The following is a 15,581-nucleotide window of genomic DNA, read 5'->3' as shown; positions in this document are numbered from 1 at the left end:
GTACATTACCGTTTTACCATGAATCTTTATGTATATGTTGACATTTTAATGTAATTAATACATCATCGATATTTTATATAGTTGTACAAGTTCACGAATGATTTTGTCTTAGATCAGGATGCGTCCTGGCATTCTTTCAAGAACAGTTGTGTTCAGTAAGGTTTTGAGATTGTTATTTAAAAATAAAATCCTCCGCATATGTCCACATTAGGCCATAAAGGATTAATACATCGAGAGGAATTTTTATGTTATAAATTTGTATCATTTCCGACTTCAGTAATTTTACAACAGAAAGGTACCGAATTACAGAAAATCTATAAATTAAACAATTATATATTATTCATGGTGTATTATTATGTATTATAGATTACACTGTTGTATATTACATTTAGAATCAAACTGAGAGGGGCAGGGCGAACCGTCCAGGGCGGGGCTAACCTAGGAGAGGGTGGAACCAAACCCACCATGGTTGGAGCTAAACGGAGACGGGGTGGAGCCACTCAGGAAGAGGGCGGGTTAACTCAGTTTATCCCCACTCCTTCCTGTTGGACCCTGCCTCCTCTCCGTTTAGATCCAACTACAGTTGGTTTCGCCCCACTTCATCCCAGCTAGGCACCGCCCTCTCCCAGCTAGGCACCGCCCCCTCTCAGTTAGGCCCCGTAGGCTGCGATCTACAATATTTCTAAAATATATTTTCTACGTTCATTAAGTTTACTACTTCGTAAGAAATTTTTTTCTTATAAATTTCTATCACTTTGAACTGCAATTTTGCTGTTATATAATTGCATATTATTGTATATTATTATATTACGTTCTCATATTTTTTTGGAAAAAGCCGACATAAACCTGTCTTTAATTTTGGCAGCACACATCGGACAAGTACCCCACTGTGCGATGTTCAACGTAGAGAATAAAACGCTTTCTACCGTTTAATTGGAATAACGGGTTCTATTATCGGCGATTGGACAACTGGATCTTTATGCGCATTTTACGACTTCTTCTGATTTATGAAGCACGGCTGACCGAAGATGTTCATCGTGTTGAACGGTGTGTTATTGATACGATCAAATCCTTTATTTCGTTTTATAATGGTTATTGATATCGATATTTAAATACTACGAATTTGTGCAAACAGTAGTCCATGCTATATGGTTTTCACTATATTTTAGTAGATTTCCAGGTTATATGTATAAGAATTATTGTAGACACGGTTTAGAAATGGAAGAATAAGATTATGGAACTCCCATGAATCACAACTTATGCGAAATCAGTATGCTCTTTACCACTGATTTCATTCAGTGTTGTGCGAAAACAAAAAAACTACATCTATGTGCACTACGGTTGTACGTTATATACAGAACGATTAAAATTTCTAGCGTATCGGTGGACGTATTCGTACGTCAAATGGATTTGCTGTTAATTAAACGAATACCCCGTGCAGTCCCGGTATTTTCTAGAGGAATCGGTGTGGTTTCTGGTAATTGTAGGGAGGAAAATTGGCCAGACAAGAGAGGGATCTTCGGCGGAGCTTAACCGTGGTTAATCGCGCGACCTATTCTGTTTCGATCGGCCGATAGAGAGTTCTTCGTGGTTTGTAGGTGACAGGCGATTACTCCGCAGCAGCTGATGGTCATTCATTGACCGAAGAGGGTCATTGTCGTTTAGGCAGTAGCGCAATCGAGGCAACCGGCCGGCCGGTTGTCTGTAATCATCCTACAAGCCCTGTTGTTCGGTCACAAAGGATCCGGTTGGTTCGTTGATTTGATGGCTCGAAGATATCAGTCTCTGTCACTTATCGCCCGTGCAAAAATTTCCAACAAGCTTCGTGAATAAAATTAACCGGAGATCGATCCGGTCGAGATTATGCAAGACATTGAACACTGACGAGCCTTAGTTTGTAGTCTATCTCTAGGAGACACGCAAATGTTCATCATTCATTATATTCACCTACTTATAAATCCAACTATACCATTTCTAAAGGTTATGAACCATAAACCTCACCTATATCTAACGCCCAAGATAATAAAATTCGATATTTAACGCATACACAGTGTTCAATATTATAGAAATCTGTAACAAACGTGCAAAGATGCCTATCAAATTTTCGATATCTCTTATTAACAAACGTTCCAATACATACTTGAATACATACGTGAAGCGTTATTTTAACACATTGTATGCGGAAAACGTAAAAGTACTATTTTCATGTACCGCAGTATTAAAGTAGTAAATAAATACTTATATAACTTCATTTTTAACAAAAGTAGATAGTTGATTCCTTTTGTGTACGATTGAAATTATTCCTATTTGCAATGGCAACTCTCGAAAATATGTTGAATAATAAATAAATTAATCGAATATAATTGATATAAGTTGAAATGAACAAAATGGCCCGCACGCAATGCGTTAATTAACCTTCATCATGCCGTAAGACGCGATTTAACGAAGAACCAGCTCATGTGATTGAACGTCGATGGCTGCGAAACGCGTTAATAGATACGAGAAGCGGCAACGTGGATGCGGAAACGTGACACATTTGACGGAACAGAACTCGTGCTGGTCCCGCGTCACGCCGCGAAATCCTCGGCAAGCCGCGCGCAAAAAACCGACGTGATTCGTTTGTATGCAAATGTTTTCTTGTAGCCGTTGGCTCGCAACGGCCGCCCCCGGTACCTTTGTTGGATAAAATGTACCCCCGTAAGCGACGCGGTCTACACAGGTAGTACGGGTACGCCATAAAGCGCGCCAACTTACCATGTATATTGCGAAGGTCTTCCTGAATTTCCATTGAATGATCAGTGTATCGGGTATGTTTGTGTGTTTTTGCGCGTCCGCACGCCTCCGCTTGGTAGGGGGACGCGTCGTGTCGCTTAATGTATTCCTGGCGATAAAACCGCATGGTTAAAATATAGGTCGGTTTCTAGGTCGACCGGTGCACCTCCTGCTACTTTGGTGGTACCTGCCGCCCTGTCTGGCATATGAACTACGTAGGCTACGTGTGCCCGTGACATAAACCAGTCACCTGTAAAGCCGCTCGCGCGCTTTTCACGTCGCTGGAATGGAAGGAACGGGCTGAACAGTGTCGTCTGTATTTCTAGCCTCACGCATGATCTACGAACCGTGCAAATATGGGGCTCGCATAGAATTTCTGCACGTCCATTAACGCCGCGCTGCATTCGGATCGGAATATACGCGCACGATCGGAAACGGTATTTAGGAGTACGCTTGCTACTAAATAACGTAAAATTGAAAATTATCCGTGTATTTTCAGAGTCTGACCGATCGAAATGAGGCAAAATATATTCAATGCTTGTTCTCTAATCTCCCGGAGACCAGGAGAACTTCGAAAAAAAAACAGAATCCTCAGGGCACCGAAGTTCCCTTGTGAATTCCGTATCCCCGGCCGTGTCTTTGAAATATTCCACGTCGAAGCCAGACTCATGTTAATGGATGGAATCCCAGAAACGCGGCGGACGGTCGAAGAAACTTCTCGGCATTAACCGGAGGGTACACGCTCCAGATAATGGGGCACCGGTAACCTTTCTTCAAAGACCGTTCATTGACGTTCGGAATCAAAGTTTTCGGTTGCTCCGTCGCCCGTAAAATCCGCGCTTCCCGGAATTCACGGGGAACGAAAATAATTACGGACGCGGCAGGGGTTTCGATCGATCGGCGTGGCTCGGAGCCGAACAACTTCGGCGTGGCACGCGAGAAGAACTTCGCCGTTGAGAACGCGGCGACAAGAAACACGGTGCGACCGGCGAACGGGTCCGCGGACGTGGATAGCTGAGCACGAAAGGATCTTCGGGGACTGGCCGAACGAAATTAACAAGGACATTATTGTTTGAGTCCATTGACGATGATGGCGATCGGGACCGCGCGCTCCGGGGCAAACCGCCGTTTCGGACGTTTCTCTGATTGGTTTCGATACGCGGCGGAATCAAGGGACAAGTCGCAGCTGCGGCGGCGGCGGCGGCGGCGGCAGCGGCGGCAGCGGCGGCGGTGGCGCACCGGGATGGCGGAATTTAATAAAGGGAATGATTACGTTTACCGCAAATCAGTATCGAAATGCATTCAGCTGACTTTGATGAATCGCGAACGCTCCCTGCGCCGCGGGCCCGTTCCGCCCCAAGATAAACCAATTTAATTAATTCCGTGAAATACATCAGGATTGATCGAAATGATGGATCTGCAGGCGCAATTGCATCGGAGAGATGCCACCCGCTTGCGATACTTTGACGCGACGCGTTATTATGCCGGTGACCGGCCACGTGCTCTAGCGTGCCGATTATTTCGACGCTCGATGTTAACCGCGCGAAAGAGAGAGGGACGCGACACTGCATAAACACTATGGTATCGATACTTTCTTGTACATCGGAACAGAAGGGACGTTCCCGCGATAATAGAGTTAAACGTTGATCGAAGTTTCTCGTACAGCTAAATAAATATCTATCGATCCTCGTAAACCGGTAGACCCTACTTGTACCTGTTCCACTGCCCTTTTATTCGCGACAGTTAGTCTCATTATTTATGCGAAAAACAAATTGAATATTTCCAAGAAACCGGGGACAGGGTATAAGAAAATAATAGCGCTAAAGTAGCGATCGACGGGAGACAGTATGTAATATCTTCGGTCGAGCTGACCTGCTCATCTTGCCCGAGAAACGAAGAGCGTTTTCTTTTACGAGCCGCTTATAGGGCGAGCAGATGGAACGGAACGCACGGCGATTTTTCTTCCGATTCGTCGCGGACGATTGTTTCCACGCGTACAAATGATTAACCCTTTCGCTACGAGCTTCCTGTCCGTGGCACTCCCGTGGAAGGAGACGTCGCAACGGAAATGCACGGATTGCGTGAGGCGAGCGTCAGCGGCTGGATTTATGCCTCGCCGCGCCATAGGACGCTCTAATGGTATTGCTCGAAGAACAAATTTCCTCGAATAATAAGAATAATTTTTAATAATTAGACCACTGAAACTGCGAGTCCGGAGAGGGATGCGGAGTGCGCGAAAGATAGAGCGACTTCAGTCGTTCGTCGTATGCGCCCGGCAACTCGTGTAGAGCGACTATAGTCGAGCGTCGCAGCGAAAGGGTTAACAAGGCGAGCGGAGGCTGCCCGCGACGGGGCAGCGAGAATGTGTATCTAGGCCCGATGAAAGAACAATAGAACGGATGAACAACGAGGAATGATTTAACGACGCTGTAACGGAGAATCATCGCCTTTCAGTTCCCCTTTTCCCGTGGACGTTTTTACGTCGCGGATCGCGGACATCTGCCGCTTCCCTGGCCCGGCGAGGAGAGGAAGCCCGATCGAAGAAAGGAGAGCGAAGGATCGCGGAAGAAAAGCATTATTGCGCGCCCCGTTGCCGTGCATGCGAGCCGGCGATTAGCGGTAACATCCACATCGGTTACGGGCCCAAAAATAATAGAGATGTACCTGGTAAATGAAACATTCCACAATGGGATTCCGTCCCGCGAACAGATAAATCTTGGCAACAATGGCCCACGGAGCCGCGGCGCGCTGAGATAACTGAACGCTGAAGATGAAGCATGCCGGAACGAGATAAATAATTAACATTCCTGCCGATTACACCAGCTATCGTGTTTTATCCTCTATACATTGAAACGGCGCCGCGATATAAGGACAAAGGGAACGGGAACCGGCTAAATGTCGGTAACATTGGATTTCTGGATGTCCAGGGAGAGGTAGACCGTTAAAAATTCTTGAGCTCGTTATTCTATCGAAACGATTGAAATATTCAGCGAATAGACGTGCCACTGAAAATATTATTTCGAACAATGGAATTGTATGCATAAGGTATTCAGTTTATCAGTATTAGAATGAAAAGTATTCTGGCACGAGTGAGAGGTTTGATAAATTTATTAGCAGAGGTGGATAATATAAAAGGGAATCTGCAATTTCTTTGGTAAACCCCACGCGATGAAGTCGATTAAAAGTACTAATAAATCAAGGGGTTCATTATTTGTTTTATATTATTTCTTAATTTACCGATGAAAGAGGTGTTAATAATAGAGTTGATCACGCAGAACGAGACGCCACGCAGGCGGACGTCGAATCGGAGGTATAAAATGGAGAACAAAAGGGGAGACGTCGGTCAGCGCTGGAAAAGGATGAAGATACAAAGGAGAGGGACGTAGCATCGCGTGTGTTTGAACGTACGCAAAATGACACGAGGGCAGTCGGTCGAAAGGGCCCCCCACATACTACCGGACCCTTTAGAAAAAGAGTCACGGATCAGAAAAGACGTAAAGGTTTGCTGAGGAGGCAGGTGAAAGAGTGGTACGAAAGCCAGGGGGGGGGGAGGGTGGGAGCGCTGCGTCGAATTTTATTCGCGCTTTGTTGTCGATGTGCATGTAGGGCTTCGGAAGGATCTATCCCATGGTCTCGTTTATCTCTTTTCCATGGGCGAACGTGGAGCTAGGATTCTGGGTAGGTAGCGGCGGCGCTCGTGGTCGATGTAAAGAAAGGCGGTGTTTTGTGAAATTTCTGCAGACTGTAAAAAAATTAACAAATTTCACAGGATAAACATGCTCGATTAGCTCGGCTTTTAATCTTTTTTGACATTGATATTGTATTCATCTATGTTTTACTAAATCTATCATCTTTTTCGAAGATGTTCATAAGTACATAAAGTTCCATGGTCTAATAATAAGAAAAGAGAAATCTTATGCGATCGAATGAGTTTGGTTCGTTGATCACGTCAAATTTGACGCTTGCACACTCGGAATCCCGATTTGACGCAACTATCGAGGTACCACTGTACCTCTCGCGTGTCTCCAGCCATAAACGCCGCATCCTGTTTCCCCCGATAAACAGGAAACATCGCATCCATTAAGTCGTCTTAACCTGCTACGGGAACCCCCCTGGAACTTCCCGCGAAAGTATACGAAAGCGACGCATGATTCCTCTCCGGATTGTCTACCGCGATGTTTATCATCCAGAGGCAGCGAGTCCCGTGGTGTCCGTGCCCGGACGGGCCAAAAACAGCGGCAGACAGCGGAATCAGTATGCAAACGGAGAAGGAAGGGCCGGGAGAATGGTGGACGTGTTTCGCACGGGTGTGCACCGGTGCAGAAGTAAATGAACCCACTCGAAAATCGTATGCGCCGCGCCGGTCTCCGTCCTTTTCGCATGTTGCACGTGAGCCGGTTGATTCCGCTGACACTTTGCCAATTCATTCTCCGATTCTTGATAATATCGAACCCTCTGCGCCGCGGTCGGAAGGCTAAGCGGAACGTTTATAGCTGCGAAACATGAGAAACGCGGTAATAATATTCTACGTCTCTATACCGCTGGAAATTGAAACTATACACAGAGACGTTTATTCACGGGCGAATCCGGGGAAAGTCTTTTCGTGTAAAGGCTACGTCTAAATGAAAATCTTTTAATTTATCAGGAATTTCACTTGAATTTTCTTCGTTCGTTCTATGCAGTTCTAATCAATTTTTAGAGTAGCTACATTCGATCCTATGCGCCACGAGGCAGACGCGTGTAAGAGATAATTAGACAGACAACGCAGACGTAGGTACCTATTTGACCAAAGAAATTTCTGTTACAATCGGAAGGCAAACTCGAGCTCTCGAATTTCAGTTTGCCTTCCTAATTGAGGCTGGTCGTAAGATAATACCGCGGAAATGTACAGAGAAGATCGTGACGCGACGTAGAATGAAAGACCCGCGCGGATGAGGAATTGTAGGTCGTACGTTACACGAGGTATTGGCGAGCACCTTAACCCAGTTCGTGCCCCGGCCCCGGCCTCTCCCCGCATCATCGTAGCAAGATATGGAGGAAAGAAGCTACATCGACGATTTTCCATGCCAAGAATGTAACCGAGTATACATACTTTAAGGAGCTCTTTGCATTAATACGTTCTCGCGGTACTTTATGCGCCTAGTAAAAGGAACTCGGATGGATCGTGGAAATTTTAAGCATGCCTACCTTCTTCTCCGCGAGCATATTTATATCCCGTTCAATGCTCGCTCGAACGGTTCCGCTTGTGTCATTTATTTTCTATTCCGCTTGCTCGTAGAGACGAATGTCAACGGTCGTAATTCCCGCACGGTTCATCGAATCCGAGTTTTACAGACATACGAGGTTCTTTTCCCCCGGCTTCTGCTCTTTCCGGAGATACCCACTTAAAGTCTTATACGCAACGGATCCTCGAACTGTGCCAGAAGTGGCGTTCTTTCGCCCGGACACAACGGACGCTTGACTTCATACGACTTCGGTAAGAAATCGGTACAGCGGTCGCGAACTTCTCCAATAATACTTTCGACCATTCGGCGTTGGTCATTCGCCCCCGTCCGCCCCCGACTCCTCAGCTCCACGCCTCGGTCTTCTTTTTCTCCGGGAAAGCTCTTTTCAAGTTTTCATCGGAAAGCAGTACAGTTATCACAGGTGGACACATTCTCTGTTCGAGAACGAATCGCGCTGACTCGTTTAAAACTCCGACGGTGCTACCCCTGCACGTCGGGGACTCCCGGGAAAATTGAGCAGGCGACTGAACGGTCGAAAAATTCTTATACATCTAGGATCGCGTATTTCCGGGAAGATGTTAGAAAGAATCGTATTAACATATCGTATATAAAGTTTAGTGAAAGGGTGAATGAAACCTGGATAAAATTCATCAGTGATAACGCTTTATAATTTTCGGTGCTATTTAATCAAGATTCAGTAAACCTTTCTGTATTAGTTATAAATTTCGAGTAAGAATGCTAGCCTTAAGAAGAAAAGAAAGAATGGAAATAGACTGAAGAGAACCGCAGTTAAATAGATGATCATACAGAAGATAATCTCGGCCTGAAGATAGCAGCGAATTTCGTCGCGGCCGGAAATCCGCGTCGTGATTTTCCCTTCGAGAGCCTGAGGTCGAAGGTCATATTTATCCAAGAGGCGGTAAGTCGCGGCGACGCCGATGTGGACGCTACGAGCCGCGAATCCGTCGCGGGCGTCGCACAATACAGTGAAACGCACTTCACTCGGGGGCACTCCGCTCGAAGAGCGCCTAGATTACGGCTGCAAAGGTAGGTGCGACCCGAGTATAACCCACTTTCGTGCCTCAAAGGGGAAGGATTTACGCGGAGAGAGCTCACGGGCGCGAGCATTTCGCGCGAACGATTTCAAGCGTGTCCTCAGCAGCGACCTCGGACGCCGCCGTCATCGCTCGGTCCTTTTCAAAGACGGACAAGCGAACCGCGGCCGCGCGAGGGAAATAGAAGGAGGGCGAAAAAAGGAAGGAGAGAGGAGCCGGCGGAGAAATTGCTGGACTTTCATTAAAAAGCAAAAAGGAGAAAGCGCGGGAAAAAAGAGACGCCTTCGAGGGATACGCTCTCCAGCCTTTTCACGTCAATTTTCAACGTCGACGAGATCGACGCCGGCGACGTCTTCTGGCCTATCCAAACGTGACGCGACGCACTCGAATTAGAACCCGCTCACTGAAAATAACATATTCCGCGTCCTTCTCTATACAAGCGTGCCGCGGCACTACTCGAATTTAGAGCGGGAAGGTATAATATTCCGCGTCAACCTTTACATCTACGCACGTTCCACTTGTTTGTGATTTCCCTTGCACTTGTTAGTTTGACCCGGTTCGCGTTAAATGTGTCAAATCATTATCCTACGGGTGAACAGCTTGGAGATCAAATTTAATTAGAGAGGCTCGCGCCTTTTCGAAGAATGCGAAACTCTGTAGCGAGGAGAGATCGGGCGCGGATTTTTCAATCATTCTCTCCGAAGTCGTTCTACTTGGAAATCGTGGAAATATTTAATCGTGCAACGCGATACCCGCGCAGTCGAAGCGATCCGTTCGATTCGGCCGAGACGAAAAATAGTTTGTAACCGAAAAAGTATTAATTTCTCGACACATGTTCATTAGGAGTTTATTTCTCCATCCTGCGAGAGCGTCGGCCCTAAAGTCCCGAGTCTTCTTTTTAATCGCCCTGTACAGAACTGAAAGCAGCGAAATAAAAGCGGCCACTCGGAACAAATTTTATGATCCCGATCCTCGGCGTTCATTCCGGTCCCCGAGACGCCGGTCAAAACTTAGAGACCCTGACGCCGGTGTCATTAATATTCTCACGCGGTTCTGCGTATTCCCCCGGCGGAGACGAAGCAAAAATAAAAAGGTGGGAAAGGGAAAGGAAAGCGAAACCTACCGAGCGTCATCCAAAAACTGAGCGTTATCCTTTTGCATTTTTTCGAGGGCCGGCAGCCCCCGGTGCCGCCGCGGAGCTTGACCCCTCTAAACTCGATTCCGGCGTAGCGCACCGCGAGGGTCTCCCGGAGCTCTTAAGAGAAAAAGGACCCCCATAAACGATGCGAGTTGGCACTTAGGCTTTATTGCCGGAACTTAGGCTCTCATTGCTATCAAGCGGAATGGGGGAGGGTGTGCGCGCGAGAACGTGTGTGCCGGTGTACCCGGCGAGGGGGGCGGACGAGACAGCGGAGAGACCGAGGACGAAGAAGGGAGAACGCACACGCGGCACCGGGGTGCCACACACGCACACGCACCTACCGTACGAAACGTGTCGGTTTATGTTCATTTTTATGGTCGCTGATTACCAGGTACGCTAAATAACTATCGCGTCCGATCGTCCGTTCTGTCGTAACCGGATCGGAACGATCGGGGCCACAATGCTCCCGCTCGATATTCTTCCTCGCACGCCACGTGTACGCCGCGATACACACGATAATCTATGGTTACCGGATTCCGGTGTGTGCGTCCCCGTCGGTGATGCGGATTTCATCGCGCGTATCCGTAAAGACGTCCACGAAAATCGCTGGAACAAATTTCGACGGTTCACCGCGCCACGAAAATGGCGGACAGGTGGGTCGAGAACGCCGCGGCGCGGCGCAGCGGGGGTGGGTCGAAAGGGAGAAGCGAGCCGGGATTCCTTGGTTCCGCGGACCCTCTCGGCCGGCAACGCAGTGACGTTCCGTTCCGTTTTTACCGCGTGGCCGTCCTCGCCACGCGGCCTCCGAACGCTGCAACACGCTTTTCTGCCGGATTTAATCCTTTGCGGTTCGTCTGTCTCACGCGATCGACCGCCGGCAGCTTCGATTTATTTCGGGGCAGTGCACCCGGCAAAGCACTTTTCGGATTTAAAGCCGTGTAAAAAGGGTAATACGAGGCGGATTTTTCAATTGGATAATTCTCGGAAATTTATTTACACTGCGCCCGCCGCGGCTTACCGAACTCCGCCGGTGCGGCGGCCCGCGGGGAGGGTTCACAGTTGATACTTTTAATGAGAATTTATATTTTAAATAATATTGCCTCCCTGTACCGAATAACGAGCTTCGAGTTCTACCTCGAAGTCTCTGCCTGATTTTTCGTCGTTTCTAACGGACTCGGGAATGCGCTGTTATATCATTCCTGTCGCGTCACAGTGACATTCTAATTACTCTCTTAATTGCTCTCCGGTCTATACTCGTTCCTCAACTATTCCGTAATTATCGAGCTTAGATTTCTATGGCGTCCCTACAACTTCGGTTCACCGAATCTTCGTAAAATTCAGAAGTTTAACAGAACTCGGAGTTCTTGTTAGCTTCGCCGTCCCTGTGCCACAGGGTTCCCCGTGGAACGGAATAGATCTCGCAAACGAGGCGGCCATTTCACGTCGCGTCGCCGCGACAGCTCCCGGGCCGGCGAGACGTAAAAACGAGCGACAGAAGAAAGACAATGCAGCCTTGAAGGCCGGACGCGTGGTCGTAGTTTCTGCCCCCACTGTCACGGGGCCCCGGTTAATCACGCTTAATACTTAATCAAAGCGCACGGGGCCGCGGTATCCACCTTCGAGATTGAGATACGCAACGTTCCGTTTCGTCCTGCTGCGCGCGATCGGTGGCTCTTGGCGGCCTGTCTCCTCCGCGGCCCGGCGTCCGAGAGCGAGAGGCCGCGTCAGGCGGTCCAGACGCGTGCAAAGAGGACGGCCGGCCCATGCGTAGCCGGCAGTGACGCATAAATCTGCGCTACGTTCCTCTATACGCGCATTTAATTGCAGTGCACCGGTGCATCTGCGTGGCACCGCCTTGCCGCGCCGACGTCAGTTGCGCTTCGAGCCTTCGCAACGAGGACCGCGCGCTCGCGCGACCGGCCGCCGCGCTGCCGTTGTTCACGTGTCCCGCGGCTCCGGAGATCCCGCGCTCGATAAAAATCGAGGGGCAGCCCGCTCGGGCGCGACCACAGCCGCGATATTATTTACAACAATATTCGGGACCGCTTAATTCTTTTAATGCGCCCGGGACACGCCGCTTCGCTCCGATAATTTACGGCGGCCGGTCCGATTTTCATTCGCGCGGCCGGGGACTTTTTATACGGGCCGAGGTAATCGGGTTCGGCCGAGATCAAACAGCTAAAGGATGGTAGTTTCCACTAATATAATTATGAGTAATTTCATTTGGTTATCTTGTTATCGGGATCGATGCTGCCGCCGTTCTTCCGTTCCTTTTCTCGAACCGCCTATGACAAATTTAATGTGCCGTCTTGAATCGCGCGACCGTGAACCCGCCGCGTTCCTTAGAGTTCATGAATTTATTCATAAGTTTGTTCAAGAATTAATTATTCGAAACCTTAGTATTCGAATTCCGCGGAACTCCGCGCGGGACCGAATTAAAAACTTCCTCCTTCGTTTCCAACCCTTGAATCCTTGCGCGACTTAATCAAAACTGGAAATCATTTTTATCAGGGACATCGCGGTTTTGAATGGAACTTCGTTCCGCTGAAGTATTCTCGGACATCGGATAGCCGAACCCTTAAGAAAAATTTATTCGTATGTTAATTCGTCTAATTATAAACCCGTTCCATCGATTGTATCCAATGGAAAGAAAGCTTTGTGCAGTTTGTCTTGCATCGTTGAGCCACATTCACGCCCATCCTGGTCGCGAGCTCCGCAGGATGCCTATCTGACGAAGGTTGGGGCTGAGGCACACGCGACAGAGATTAGCCGGAGGCCGTCATTCCGAGTGTTGTAAGAACAATTAATAACGATCTTAAGGGACGACCCAGTTTCACCGACGGTTAAGGGTGGACGAGGGACGAGGTGGTGGGGAGGGGACCAGTCCTTCGCCGGGCGTCCACCTTCCTTCCTCGCTCCCGGGAGAGAGCAGGGCAGCGTGTTCACGGCGAAACATGATTCTTGACTATCCCGGTCGGGCCCAAGGATAGATCGTCCGTGGAGATTGTCGGGAGCGCAATTTGTTTCACTGCCTAATACGAGTCTTCTTCCACGAGTCGCTCGCTACCTGGCTCCCGCTCCGAGGATAAAATCCGGCTTCCATGTATGCGGGGCTACAACCACGCGAATTTGTCCGACCGGCCGCAATAGCATAATTCCGCGAGCGGACCGCGATACTTTCGATAATATACACCGAGTATAAGCCAGTTATCGTGAAAATTCATGTTTTCGATTGCTAGAGTATTTACATGGTGGGAATAAGGTAGAACTTTTAGATTGAAAAGTTTGAGGTAGTGTAAGGTGACAACAGCTCTTTGAATGTTTCTATATTTTCGTGATAAAACAGTTAACACTATTTTTACCAAAGGTGTCGGAAGACACCTTTTGAAGTTTCGATTGAAAATTACTTTCTCAGTTGAATAATTTGTCCTCAATTGAATTTTGGACATCTCTTGTAGTGAATTTTATGATCGTTATTGGAAGAGTCGAAAAGTCAATTGAGATATACAACTAAACTTGGAAAATAATTTTAGGATAATATTTCAGAAGGTGCCATTTGACACGTTCGGTAGATTGTTTGTGTATGCAATTTTATCAGATTTTTCTACTTTCCATTTCGTGACGTATTGCTTTAGCAGATGACTAGTATATCTAGTTCAAGCCTAACTTATTGTTACGTCCGTCTTACTCATCTCCAATCATAAACTAATCGAATCGAAGCGTCTTAGGATAATTCCATAATTATAAACCAGGTGTGCGAGCACTCCGAAATCTTGCTAATTTTTATGATCGTGTGACGCAGCGACAAGCTGCAACCGTAAAAACCCCTAACCGTAAAGACCAAGTAAATAGTCAAAAATCATGACGATGACAAAACGAACACAGACTTTTGACAATTTCCCATTTTAAGACACAAAATAGGCAGAACCGCAACCACTTTCCTCTACTCGAAAATGCAACCGATGAATCCTAATAAAAATTCAAGTTTACATAAAATATGACTACGAGACAGAAGGACAGAATTCCACGAATGCGCAACTTTCACAAACATCGCGAAACCTAACATTGCACGAAAGTTCTCAAAAATCCGCAAAATTACAATAAAGTATGTTTTTCTGCACAAACATCTCGCCGTGTGTCATTCTCCGTTCGAAACAAGAACCCGACCGTTTTCACGGAAACCCTTCCGTGTGTTACGACAACACTTATACTTCTTGTTAAGAAAAGTTAAGTGTTACTTCAGAAGCTTTAACTTACGCGCTAAGTGATCATCATTGTCGTCTTTACAAGATACTCTGGAAAACACGAATTTGATAAAAAGTTTAGCACCGTGCACAGCGTACTTCAGACTGCAGCGGAAAACACGCGAATTGAGTTTCTTCAATTAATTACTTTTCGTGCTCCCTTGTTAAGGCGGGAGGGAAAAGCGGGGTAGTATCCGACGAATTTGAACCGCTAACGCGACTGGAGGGTCGCGTAAGTGCGAGGCCGAGGAACGTGTAAGAATATGGAGTACGTCTGGAAAGGTGCTAGAGACGAGTGCACCGGGAAAAGTGAGAAACTGAATTGCCCTGACCTTCCGGTAATTTCAAGGTGGAGTATGTATTAACTACCGCGAGAAAGTTCTTGTCCTTGGCTGAGAACGAAGTAGCGATTGCTTAGAATAAGTGGGTTCGATCGCTGTTATTTACTATGGTTTTATTTCCTGTCTCTTTCACGTCTATTTCATAAGCGCAAGAGAATGTTTCGTTAAAGTTCTACAATTTTATTAAATTACTAAACTGCATTTACCTAAATGTTACTTCTTTCATATCGAGACTCGACTGCGTGGTTTATCAGAAATGTAAAATAAGAGGAAGCAATTTTTGAACGACGAGAAATTTTCTTTATAATGATTTTCTATCATAAATACTCGTATAACGAGAGTAATTCATACTCTTTCTTCGACTCTTCTGGAATCTGTATATCTTCCAAGGATTTTGATTGAGTGTAGATGGAAAAATGAACTTCAACCGGTAATATCGGACTTGGAGAAGACGAAGGATCCTGGAAAATGCAATTGGTACGGCGGAAACGATCTCGTTGGGAGGTTCAGCCAACGCGGTCTAAAATATACTGAACGTCCGTGCCCTTATACCGTTCTTCCTCCGGCTCGCCTCTCCCCTCCAACAATCTCGTTCCGTTTCTCGAACAGGCAGAAGCTTCTGCAATTATTTTCGCGGTGAATTCTAGCGAGTACCACCCACGTTCCGAGCGGCGCAACACGGTCGAGGTGGAACCCGATGGTGGCTTCATTGCCGTAACTCACGAGATATTTGCATCCCGGGCTGATGCCAGTTAATTTCGGCCATCGATGCGCCACCGTGTCCCATCAGTTTTTTCCCCGTG

At 47.2% G+C, this 15,581-nt stretch overlaps 1 long non-coding RNA gene across 2 annotated transcripts in view; it reads right to left on the bottom strand.

Annotated features, from left to right (window-relative positions):
• Positions 1–15,581, bottom strand: part of LOC116426920 (uncharacterized) — a 210,885-nt gene that overhangs the window by 53,095 nt on the left and 142,209 nt on the right. The gene's annotated exons all lie outside the window — the stretch shown is intronic.

The sequence above is a fragment of the Nomia melanderi genome, chromosome 2 (assembly GCF_051020985.1).
Source record: "Nomia melanderi isolate GNS246 chromosome 2, iyNomMela1, whole genome shotgun sequence".
NCBI lineage: Eukaryota > Metazoa > Arthropoda > Insecta > Hymenoptera > Halictidae > Nomia > Nomia melanderi.
Note: the sequence above shows the minus strand (reverse complement) of the source record. Positions and strands in the feature narration are given on the sequence as shown.